Raw genomic sequence first — 12966 nt, forward strand, 5'->3', positions numbered from 1 at the left:
TAAACCCTGATTCGACCTTCAACTTAGATTAACTTTTACTGAAAAGGTGGAGGTGTCTTCTGCCTTTCTGTGAGTAGAGGGAGAGGCTGCAGGTAATATCCCATCCAATTGTGGTACGTTTTGGATGGTTTCTCAAGGCTAACCTGTTCAGCAAAAGTTGTGTTTGGGACTGGTGATATAAAACTGAGGGCTGAATTGTAACCTCTTATTTCCTTTCATCAGCTCTTCTTCTGAGCTCATGGCTCCTAGAAAATTGCAGGCCTAATTGGCAGCAAGCTGAGCTCTTGCAGCTCCAACAATGGCAGTCAGAAGTGGCAGCACTTAACGTTTCTAGCAAGAGGACTCTGGAAGAGTCTGTTCCAAGGCTGGCTGTGATCCCTGTGACTGCAGTGTGCAGGAGGGATTTACCCTGCAGGTGAACTCAGGCAGTGAGAAAGAGAGAAGATTGTTTGATAAATCCACCTCATTTTGCTACTGAAGTTGCCAGATGAGCAGTGGATGGGGAGTAATAATACTGAATGAAAGGTTGTTTCTGGTGATGAAGCAGCCACACTGGTCATTGGAAACTGAGCCCTGCTCTTGCTTCTGCTGAGGACGTCCTCTGCATGAAGCTGGAAAGGTCACTTTAGGAAAGCCTTTGCATGCTTTTGAGAAGACTCCTCCTTTCCATGTTGCCTTGCTGGTCGCCTTGGAAAGCACTTTCAGATGTGGTGAGTGCTTGCAGCTGCAACCAGAGTCCAGGGGAGTTATGCTGTTACAACCTCTGAGAAGCTGGGTCTTAAATGTGGCTTAACAGGTTACATCAAGACCACAAAATCTTTCTGATTTGAAGCCTTGACACCTCGTATGGAAGCAAGGATGATGACCGTATATTCCCAAACTGGTGTTAAGAAAATAAATTCCTTAAGGAGTTGTGACTGTGTAGCTTAAATCTGTCATCTCATATGCAAGCAGGACACGTTCATATACTATCTTAATTAGGGTCTTGATAATACAGCCTCTAAGATTATTAGTGCTATTTTTAAAAGCTTGCTGTAAATTTGCTTTGGGACTGTGTAATGAATAATGAGGAAATTTTTTTTTTTAAAAAAAAATCTACTTACAGTATAGACACCCTGTTTGGCATCCTTGGATTCTCGTTAGGTGAATTTTAGCCAACAAGGTGTGCACTTCTAAGACTCACTGACCTGATTTACCAAGTGCTGCTTTGAATTCTTGACCTCTCTAGAAAATATTTAAGAATGATTTAATTTTGTGGAGTTGAGGACAAATGGGAATCTGGGGATATGTGGTGGCCTTTGTCGTGCAGGTAATTGGAATATAAAATAATGATTGTCTCTCTGGCTTTTTATATATCAGTGTATCCAGCAGGAAGATTAGTGAGAGTAATGGGGATACCATCTACAACCGGTGGTCAGATGCCCATTTGCCATACTGCCTTTGTAGAGAAGATCTGCTCTTGTGAGGAACTGAAACAGTACCACTTGAGACTGGATTTGTGATGGCAAATCAGTTGCAGATTTCTAGATTGACACTTATTTCTCCTTCTCACAAAGACGTCAGAAATACCATCATAGCTTGGGCATGCTGTAGTGTGGAAGTAGAGGGGAGGAGGAACATCCACGATTCCAAACCCCATGGCCAGATGTCAGGCTTGCTGCTTTGAAGCATGGGAGAGGTTGACCTTTGGATGTCTTCAGACCCTGACATGGACAAAACTTCCCCCTTTCTCCCTCCACTGGCTTTGCTCTTTGAAATAGTTTAATCTCACTGTTGCCCTGTCAAATACTCTGGAGAAAATAGCTGGCATGGAATGGTACCATCAGATTGATGAAAAATTGGTGGTTTGTAAAACCAACCAACATATTTTTAACTGAGGTAGTGTTGCTAATATCACTTCCAATGTTCTATCAAGGCAGCAGGGAGAGACTTTCTGAGGAAGCCACTGCAGAAAATAGGCAACTACAATGTCCTCAGTACAAAGCTCAGACTGTCTGTCATAAATCATTAATTTTTCTGATTTACTGACATGTTTGAGGTTAGCAGTGTTAAGTCTAGGCTGTATTGCCACTAATATTGGTAGGGAACAGATCTTTCCGTGTCCTTCAGGCAGTAGTGGTGTTGGTTCCTGTCTGTTGCTTTTCACTCGGGTAATTAAGCAATTCATAGCAAATTGCTCTTTTTTTGGTAAGTTTTTCACAATATTGAGGTTTTTTTTCTTTTTTTTTTTGTTGAATATCAATACCTTAGTTTTTCAAAAACAAAGCACTTTCTGAAGAGCAATATCCTCCTTCCATCAAACTAAAACCAGTCACTTCAGCTGGTAGATACAAGTTGGCATATATCCCCACTGAAAACTGTTATTCTGGACACTTGTGGGCAGGCTGTGCATACTCACAGCATGTAGAAACATAGACAGGGGCACCCAGCTACGAAATGTGTGCATGCTGGTGCTGCCGACCATGGTGTGGGAGCAGGAGGAGCTACTGCTGAGGTATTGATCCCATGCTGCAGACGGGTACCTGAAAGCAAAGAGAGAGTACCAGTGACAGACCTCAGGTCACTGCCAGAGCAGGACTGCCTCCTGCAGAATATCCCCTCGAGTTTTGTGAGTGTAATGATGCTTGAGAAGGTCTGTGGCCACAGCAGAGATCTGATGATACTGCCTAGAACTTTGGGGGATTTATTTATTTATTTTGTAATTTCTGTCAATCTAGATTCAATCCCCTTCATTTACAGCTGGTCATCATTCAGCTACGCTGAATTCTTGTTTTCTTTTGTTCAGGTCTGCTAGTATGCACTGCATGGTACTTTGTTTATATTTAGCTAAACTGCAGAAATTTTTTTGTTTGTGTGTGTGTGTGTTTTGTTCTGTTTTACTTTAGCCCACGTTGCCTTGTGTAACCACTTCCCCATCTTGTCAAAACTTTGAAAACCCTTCAGGGCACTGGGACATGGAGCAACCTGATCTGTCAGAGCACTGCTCGAAAGTGAGCAGTTACGTTTTGCCCTGGACAGCAGGCAGTGCCTGGTAGAGAGGGTTATGTGCTCAGAGGAGATGGCAGCTCTGCCCAGGCCACGCTGCGGGGGCTGAGGTGCCCGGTGCCACCTCGTGAGGTCTCCTCGCCCAGCTGGGTGCCTGAGGCACTGGGGAGCCCCATTTGTCCTGCAGCACACCCCAGCAGCGCTGGCCCATGAAATCCCCAGTGGATCTTCAGGCCTGGGAGTGCAGTGACCTCTCTGTATGCCTCTGAAGAACATTTCTCTCTCCAGGAGACCACAGTGAGGGCAAAGGCTGGAAAACAAACTTTTTTAGGGGGGAAGGGAGCTAAACTTGAAAAGAATGACACATTTTTTCTGCACTGTCCTAAACTGGATGTATTCATGTTCATGATTGAAGTGCTAGGGAACTGATTTCAGTGCTAGTGTGTGTTTTGGGGAAAGTGGGGGTAAGCTCGTGGTAATTTTTTTTTTTTTTTTTTTTTTTTGGGGAAGTAGGAATTAAATGTTTGGGCATGTTTTTGATTTTCAGGCTGAGAAGCGCCCATTTTATTTATTTTGTCTTCATGATGCTGCCAAACTGTCTCCTCTCTGCACTAATGCTGGTGAAAGCAGTGCTGCCATCCTGGACTCTGACTCTGCTGTCAGTCAAAATTTCATCATTGCCTCCATGCAAAGGGGCAGATGTTAAGCTCTGTACATGGTCTTATTTGATAGCTAAATGGGCTGGGGCCGCCACTTATTTATTGTTTATTTCCCACTGCATTATATCACTCTTAGTCAAGGTAATTAAAATAAACAAGGAGACTTTTTTTTTTCTTTAGTAAAGCTTAACTCAAAATGTTATTTATCTGGCATAAGGAATACCCTGTAGAAATTGCCATGGCAGTTCAGTTACCCCAGTATCTGAACTCCAGTTGCTGCAATGTTTATGCAAGCTAATTCATCCTGGTGCTGTAGCCTTCTGGAGGCTGTGTGGCCTCTTATCCTGGAGGCCATGAAATAGTTTATCAGGTGATTCGACTTTGATCACAAAAAAAACCCAGTCTTGACTGATTCTGCTTCTCTGTGAGGGATTTTTCCTTTCAGGCTGTCACCTGCAAATAACCATCCTCTGCTTTTCTAAGGTGCATCAAAGACTGCTTTTGCAATTTATGCTGACTCAGGACTATTATTTTCATCAATAATTTAAACTGAGCTTTGTAGCACATCATCTAAATCAGAATTTAAAAAAAAAAAATTATATATGCATAAAGTATAGGAACGAAAAGAGCCATTCAATTTATGTAATACTACTTCTAAAATTTTACTATACCTTTCCTAAATGTGTTGCTGAGTTAAAATTACTTTTGGTTGATTCAGGATTACTACTGTTCTACTTGGGATTCCTGAACTTGTACTGGAAACTGGACATGACCCACAGGTTGTCTGGTACCAGTAATAGAGGCAAGAGGAAGCAAAGGTTATCTAGACATTGAGAAACTGGACTGCCTTTCACTTGATCTTTCTCAGAGTTATAGGCTCTTGGCTTCTGCAGCTATTTAATTTAACTTGAATTTCATAGGACTGTAAGTGGCCCTCTCTCTTCCTCTTTCCCAAAATGCAGTTATGAGCAGTTTGCAGGCATCTTTTCTGAGATAATCATAGAATCATTTACATTGGAAAAGACCTTTAAGATCATAAAATCTAACGGTAAACCTAACACTGGAATTGCACATACATTGAACCACCTCTGGCTGAAGCAAAGCATTTCTGAAGAGCCCAGCTGACCACGTGTGCCTTGGCTGCATAGGCTTTTAGAAGTGTTGCCATAAGCTTAGTGAGAGATTAGATGCTTTGCTACTTCATAAGGGTGATATTTTTTAAAAAAAAAAAACCACAACCAACCAATCAAACAAAAAAAGGATTAGAAATGCTGTAAGGAAATAGAAAAGCACTAACTAGAGACAAATATCTGACTCTGTTGGCATATCCAAGAAGGGTGTAAAAACTCCATGGCAGCAGGTAGCCTGAAGATGGAAAGAGAGAGGAGGAGGACAGATGTAAAGGGGTGTCTGTGTGTGTATGACTTTAAACAAGACGCAGATGTTCCTAAAAGGAGGAGAGTTAATTCCATATTGTGGAAAAGCTTATTTCTTACAGGTTATCAAAATAAATTAGATCCCCTTAAATAAAAAATAGTCCTTAAATATACCTGAAATATGCCCATTGGGATTTCCTATAGAAAATACTAATTTGGTAGCAATATAAAATGTCTCTTCTTTAACATTTTTTAAAGCTTTATACCATTCTAATACCAGCAATGCAGCCTAATTTAAGTTAAACCATTAAAAATAAGGCTGAACTATTACTCTCTTGACAATAATAATAAAAAACCTTCTATGTCTGGGAGATCTCTAGTCAATAGATTGTCTAACATAGCTGTAAAATTGCCTGTGTTTAACTACCAACTATGTTGCTTGCCCTGACTGTTGACCTTGTGTAATGCTGGGCAGGACTTAGATATGGACCTCACAAGCAATCTGCAGAATCTTGGGCTGTGTTTATTCAGGAAGTTGGGAATTGGCAAAATAATACATAATAGTGGAAAAACCTAGAAAGCTTAGATTGCCCAGATTTCAACTTCTCTTTCAGCATGTTTGAAAGGTTAAAAAAAAATCCCTCCATACCAACAAAACCCCAGACAAAAAAACCTCCCTACAACAATGCATAATCTCTACTGGTAGCATCATTGCAGAGAAAAAGATTACAAAAGGGGGAGACTTCACTGATGGATTCTCTTCTTCCCTAAAGATTCTAGTTTAGGGTGTGGATTAAAAGTTAACTGTCCTGTTCTGCATTGGTTTGGGTATTTTTGTTTTTAGTTGTTTTACCATAGTCCTGAAGCTCAAAATGTCTTTCATGAATACTAAGTTTGCTGCTGCTTTTGGTCAGCAGCTGCCTTTTGTGGGCCTTTTTTTTTTTGTTCTTTTTTTCTTCTACTTAGTGGGGTGGGTTGGGACAGGTTGTTTTGTGTGGGTTATTTAATGGTTTGGGGCTTGTGTTTGGTGTGGGTTTTTTTTTTTTTTTTTTTTTTTTTTTTTTCCCCTACACAGGTTGAACCTTGTTCTTGAAAAAAAATCACTGCTGTTGCAATAATCTTTTGGTGCATTTGGAATTTTTTTTCTCTGTGTTTTCAGGTGTTTCCATCTTCTTTCTCTATTGTGGGGGGCTTTAGTGCTTTATTCTTATTTGCCAAGATTGCTAATGGCAGTGTTTGACAAAACAGTATCTAATTCTGGCCACTGTGTGATCCTACTAAAACAACTCAGCCCAGCTAAGTGCAGTCAGTGATGATGCAATGGTTCCTCTGCCTCTAATGACAGAGTTTAAATCCATTTAGCAATTCTTTGTTGAAAACTATACATTTTTCTGCTGGAACATTGTGAATCCCTGTATCAAATCCTTTGAGATCTAATACAGCAGTCCGTGTGTCAGTACTTGTTGCTAGCAGTCCAAAACCATTCTATGATTCTTAAAACCACAAAGCTTTATTAGCAGAGCTGATGACATACATTGACCACAAAGTTACCTGAGGAGGCAGAGAAAAGAGCAAACTTCTCTTCACCAATCAGGTGGAAAGAGAAGTGAAGGAGTCCTAGGGAAGTGTCCTCATCCTTGGAGCGTCCTCTCAACGCAGCAGGCGCCCCACAACACTTTGCTTAATGTGACTGTGTTGTTTTCATTGGGAGCTACTCAAACTCCTCATTGGCTGCTTTTGCTTATAAAAATGACAGTGTCAGTTACATCATCACCTGATGCAATGCATGTGCTGTGTGCTGATTGGCTGCTAAGCTTTGTGCATATGTGTTATTGGATGATGTCTGTTGGATAAATAAAGAGCCGTTACCCTAGTAGGTGCTGAAGTTTCCTTCCAAAAACTGAGGGGGAAGGTTGAAGAGATTTTACTATGGAGCTAGAGACTGGAAAATAAATGTCAGGAGGCAGAGGGGAAAGAAGGGATGAGTCAAACACGAAAGGCAGACGCTTTCTGATGTAAGTGACAGGAAAATGTTTCAGAATTGACCCGTGCAAGGCTATTAGGAGAGGAAAACTCAGGACAGAAGGGTAAAGGCACTTCCAGTGTCCTCTGGCTGGGGAGATGAGAGCTTACAGAGATGCAAGTGGAAAGTGTGCCATGGGACTGGAAATGAAGGGCCCTTGGTATGAAAAAAGAAAAGGCACCGTGCAACACTCTCAATAGAAAACCACAGATACAAAGGCATGGGCTTTAAGTATGGCTTCTTAAACTGAGAGGCTTATCCAAGCAGCTGGGTGTGGCATTGAAAACAGAAGATTATGAAAGAAATATGTTGTCTGAGGGATTTGTGAATGATTGGAGGGAGATAATTACACATTAGCCATATCTGGAGCTGCTGAGAACCATTATTCAGTGTGGACAGGTTTATAGCTAACAGGCTAGGTTTTTCAGCTAGCAAATGTAAGCTGCAGCCCAAGAACGATGCACTGACATTGTGGTGTGTGGAGTTACATGAAAGCATCTCCTTATGGGAAACTGACGTTGAGGTGGGGACTTGAGCAAGTAGAAGGGTGAAAACAGTAGCAAAATGTAACAAAAATTCTGCTCTGGGGCTTGGGGGGGTTGGAAGAATAATCTTTCGTGTGTGCAGTTCGTCACATCCTAAATCCAGGAGACCTTAGTGTCATTTGAGAGAATATTGGGAATATACACGCTGCAGGGACCCTCTTCTGGATGATGAGGGGAAGAGGGTGCCCTGTGGCACATTCCAGTTCAGCTGCACAGCCTGCATTGATGCTGCTGTGTGAAATGCTGGCCCTGCGTGAAGCTCCAGTGCTGCGTGATAGGAACAGTTGTACAGTGGGGAAAACTTGGGTCCAGGATGATTATCCATGGATTTTCTTTTAAAAGAACAACTAAACTTCGCTTGGAGTAGTGGCATACGAACAGAATCAGCTGCGAGCAGAACAGCTGAGGCAGTTATTCCATTTCTGTTATAAGGTGGGGTGATCCTCTCATCCCATTTCCAGGCACAGCCTCACACTGTCATGGACAAGTGACTTGTGTTATGGTAGGAGGAACCACGTGGCTGCTGTGGGGCAGTGGGGTCTGTATGGGTGAGCAGTTACAATGGGGTCCAGCTTGTAGGGGCAGCACTAGACCTGTCTGGTGTAAGGTGTCTGTGTTTGACATTGCTCTTCAGGTTTTTAATTCTTACTTTATTTGGCTTCAGACATTGCATTCAACCACGTGCAGGACAATGCCTCCTGGAAAGGGCTGTTTGTGCAGCAAACTTGGCTTGGCTTGATGGCTCAGGCTGTAAAAGAGACACTGAAAGTAACACAGTTTGGCACTTGTGGCCTGACCCAGGATCTTCTTTCTCATCCTGTTTTTTATTCAGTAGTCACTGCAGATTTCTGCTGTTGTCTGGGATAGCACAGCTTACTCTAATATTCTCCCACCCGCCCAACTGACACTTAATGGTGTCTTGCTCTCAGTACAGCTCTGCTTAAAAATTTCCATGGCGTGCTATTACACTGTGTTTCTCTTCCTTTGGTCTTACTGCTCTTGTTTCCCTGAAATGCTAAAGGAAATTTGATTGAAAACTTGGTAGAAAAAATTATTAGCAAATTAGATTTAAACCTTCACTTTGTCTTTTTTTTTTTTTTTTTTTTTTTCCCCCATGGAGGGCTTTGCAAAGTAATAATCTTTATTCTCTTGGGCTTGGGGCTGGTTCAAAAGCCTGCTTTGAGATATTCAATTATTTAGTGTCCTTTTAAAAGAAAAGGTAATACATGCAAGAGAGTTATAAGACCTGCTCTGATGACCATCCCTGCAGCTGGGACTTTAAAAGAACATTTCCATCAAGGCACTCGCTCTTCTGGTGCCACTATTGCAGTCCTATCCAGAAAGTGACTCCTGTGTTTTCTCAAGGGATGATGAATTGCTTTTGGAGATAAGTGTTTTGAACCAAGAGCCTTGTCACCTTCCTCTCCTTACATGAATTACTGAGATACATTTTCAAAACAATTTTTCACCTTCTCACTATGTTTGACATTCTTGTTTCCCAAGCTTTAAGATTTTTCTGGTTCTGACTGGGCACTTATAGGGATAGATATCAATATAGCTTCCTACCCAGTTTTATTTTGATCTGCTCCTCTCCTCATAATCTCTGGCACAAAGGAGAACCTGATCTGAAGTACAAATCATTCTGCCAGGAATGTAATGTAACTTTCAAAAACATATTAAATAATTGATAAGTGCCACAAAGAAAGTACTGTAAATTATTTTAGTCTTAAGTAATTTTGTTTGACTGTGGTAGGGAATGAGGATGGTGAGAGACCTCCTCAGAAGTGGTCATGCTAACCACAGCAAACAAATATAATTTAGCTTGGGCATATTTCTTCAAAATTGCACACACAGGCTGACTAATGTGTTTGGTGGTTTGGTTTTGTTTGCTTTGGGTGTTTTTGTTTTTGTTCTTTCCCCCCCCCCCCAGTATAATACAGAACCTAACTGACCAGTGCTTACATCTCAATTGTTTTGATTCATTTGGTGTTCTGCTGGGTTTTGAAACCAGGATGTTGAGTCCATTGTTCTAGGACATTGTGTCAGGCATTTGGATAAGGAATTCAACTTGTGTTTTTTTATGGTGATATTAGGTGTTAAGAGGTTTATCCTGATGCTAGCTTCTTTGCCAAAAGCTCAGAAACTTGAGATCACCTTGTGTTTCACATAGCTCAGTGGACAGAACCCAAGCCTGGTTCTAATTCTTATTCCTACTTCTGTCACAGGCTCACTCAGTGGTCCAAAAGAAAGGTTTCTCCATCTGTAAAACATGGATCGGGAAACATCTGTCCTGGAGAGAGCACGGATGACTGAAAACATTGTCCTATTATTACCATGGTGGTACTTCCTAAGTGTTTGGGTGTACAGATGTGCCAGTGGTCTCCTGAGTAACCCTATCATGCATTAGCGGTTGGGTCCAAAGTGTGTTTCCCTTCTATTGGGTCTCGTACCTCAAGTATTTGGGTCTCTAATTTGCCTCTCCATTATCCCTCCTGTAAACTCCATTTGCTGTTGGGGTTTTGTTTTGGTTTGTTTGTTGGCTTGTTTAGGTTACTTGTTTTTTCCCTCCACCTTTTGCCAGACTACCCCACAGGTCTCCAGCTCTTGGCTAATCAAGAGACTAGAGTATGTGGTTTAGATACTTTGGGTCCTTTTGAGGCCAAGGACAAATTTTTGACTTGCTCAGTTGTTCATTCCACCTGTAAAATGGTACTAGTGACACTGGGCACTCTCTTGGCAACCCGTATTAATTAGGAAAGACATCCATCTTGGGACACCAGGGGAGCTTCTAAGTTTTAGTTTTAGTTTCCACATGTAGGTGGTAAACACACATTAGTGAAAAAACATAATTTCTTAAATTGTATTTGTTATAAATAAATGTGTATCATTCAGTGAGACCAGGGTTGACTTCAGACCCCACCTGGAGTACTGCATCCACTTCTGGAGCCCCCATTCCAAGAGGGACGTGGACCTGCTGGAGTGTGTCCAGAGAAGGGCCACGAGAATGATCCGAGGGCTGGAGCAGCTCTCCTACGAGGACAGACTGAGAGAGTTGGGGCTGTTCAGTCTGGAGAAGAGAAGGCTCCGCGGTGACCTTATTGTGGCCTTCCAGTATCTTAGGGGGGCCTACAAGAAAGCTGGGGAGGGACTTTTTAGGATATCGAGTAACAACAGGACTAGGGGGAATGGGGCAAAGCTGGAAGTGGGCAGATTCAGGCTGGATGTGAGGAAGAAGTTCTTCCCCATGAGAGTGGTGAGACCCTGGAATGGGTTGCCCAGGGAGGTGGTTGAGGCCCCATCCCTGGGGGTCTTTAAGGCCAGGCTGGATGAGGCTCTGGGCAGCCTGGTCTAGTGGGAGGTGACCCTGCTCATGGCAGAGGGGTTGGAACTGGGTGATCCTTGTGGTCCCTTCCAACCCTGACAGATTCTGATCTGTTTTAGCAGAGGACTTTAGAGCCCTAATGGCTCAATGGTTGGACTTGATGATCTTGGAGGTCCCTTCCAACCTAAATGATTCTATGATTCTATGTCCATGCCCAATCTTTGGCACTTCTTGTAATGGCAGACGAAGGAACAGCTTTACCAAAGCTGTTAAAAGAATGTGTGATTTCACATGGTTTTGGTGGGTATGCTTCCTTTTCTGAGCCTCCTGAGGGTCTAACTTGCAGTGGTCTCCAGAGGGAGCTGACCTTTCTGGACCTAAAATTCAGCCTTTCCAAACTGAACCATGATCACTGTCTTGTGATAAATATGTTTGGTAACAACTTCTATGGGAGTTTTTCATCACTAGTCAATTAACAAAACCAAAAGCAATCTGTTAAAATTTTGTCTACAAAGCAGTGAGTTAAATGGCCACTGTCTTTCCTCCACCCTGTTCTGGAATCTGGATTCGGATGAAAAATGAATTCAGTGATTCCTCTGAATGGGAGACAATGCTTGGGATGTAATGGTGTGGCTGGGTAGTCCTCTTTTTTTTTTTTTTTTTTAACTAAAAAAAAAAAAAATGTTGGCAGCTGTTTTCTTTGCCAAGTATTCTGAATTCTTTTGTTGTATCTTCTATATAACTAGAGTAAGTTCACCTCTTCCTCTCACACTGGTGGGAGCAGGAGCCATGCTAGTCTGACCCCACCAGTGAGAAGGCAGCTGGGAATTTGTACACAGAAGAAGTGAGTGTCACAGTGGAACAGTACTTTCTGAATTTACCCGGTTGCTGTTTTACATTAATGAATGTTTTTTAGGAGGAAATGAAAGTCTTTCTGACGGGATCTAAATGAGCTGTGAAGAGCAGCAGAAGGTAGTCTCCTGGAAAGGAATTAGGTCCAACTGTTGGGTTTTTACACCCTCAGCTTTGCCAAAAGTGCTGATAAGATTATCAAAGCATCTCAACCTCATTTAATTGCTTTATAATCTGCTCTTAACCTCCGTGCTGATGAGGCTGTTGTGTAACAGACACTGAAGGCCAGAGCTTGTGTTGCTTCACTGGGAGCTCATGCCCAGAGATCCCAGTGGGGCCAGGTGGGAATGCTGGCTGCATTTGCACTCTTAAGGCTGTATGGAAAGCTTGCCTTTGGGCTCTGGATAGCACCCCTAGGTGCACAGAGATGTACCCTAAAGGTTACTGTGTGCTGCTATGTCTTGTTGTGGAAATGCTCCTGCTTTCAGGGATCCCCTTGACAATTCTCTTGAAAAGGGGTACTGGTCAACCCCTTCTTCTGTACCAACATTTTGGTTGCATATGGAAGTGTGTGTGACTCTTCTGAAGAAGGTGTTTATTGTTTTCATTAAATAAAAGGGGATTTTGCCAGCAGGATTGATCACTGAGCCAAATTTAATCAAAAGAGTGATTTAGGCAGCAGGGGAGAGCCCTTGCTGAGCTTTTTAGAGGGATGAAACATTGCAGCGTCCATACTGCTTGCATGCACCTGTACATTTGGAAAACTTTCTGAGCACCAGCTAAACAGAGTGTGGTTGGGAAATGCCTAGTTTAAAAAAAACAGAAAAAGTTTGGCTGTGAGCTAGCACTCTCAGGAACCCTGTCATGTCAGTGGTCTTCATGCTGCGGGATGGGGTGGTGGTGGGGTAGGCACTGTCTGGGTTTCAGTGGCAGTAAAATGGTTACTTCAGGGTGTGATGGAACTTGCAGAGCTCAGTCTCTAAGGTTACCTTTTAGGACAGTTTTCAAAGTTCAGTGATTGAAAGTTGGTGCCTTTTCTGCCATGTTTTTGTAGATTTATTTATTTTTTTTTTAAATTCCATCTTCAATGAAATGAAAGCCAACAATATTTTCTTCATTTTAATGGAGGGAGGAATGCTTAACCTGTTTAGATGCTTCGAAATTCTGCATAGTGTCTACTTGCACCTTCAGCTGTCTCAGTAGC

Source organism: Merops nubicus, unplaced genomic scaffold, assembly GCF_000691845.1.
Source record: "Merops nubicus isolate BGI_N331 unplaced genomic scaffold, ASM69184v1 scaffold14348, whole genome shotgun sequence".
Taxonomy (NCBI): domain Eukaryota; kingdom Metazoa; phylum Chordata; class Aves; order Coraciiformes; family Meropidae; genus Merops; species Merops nubicus.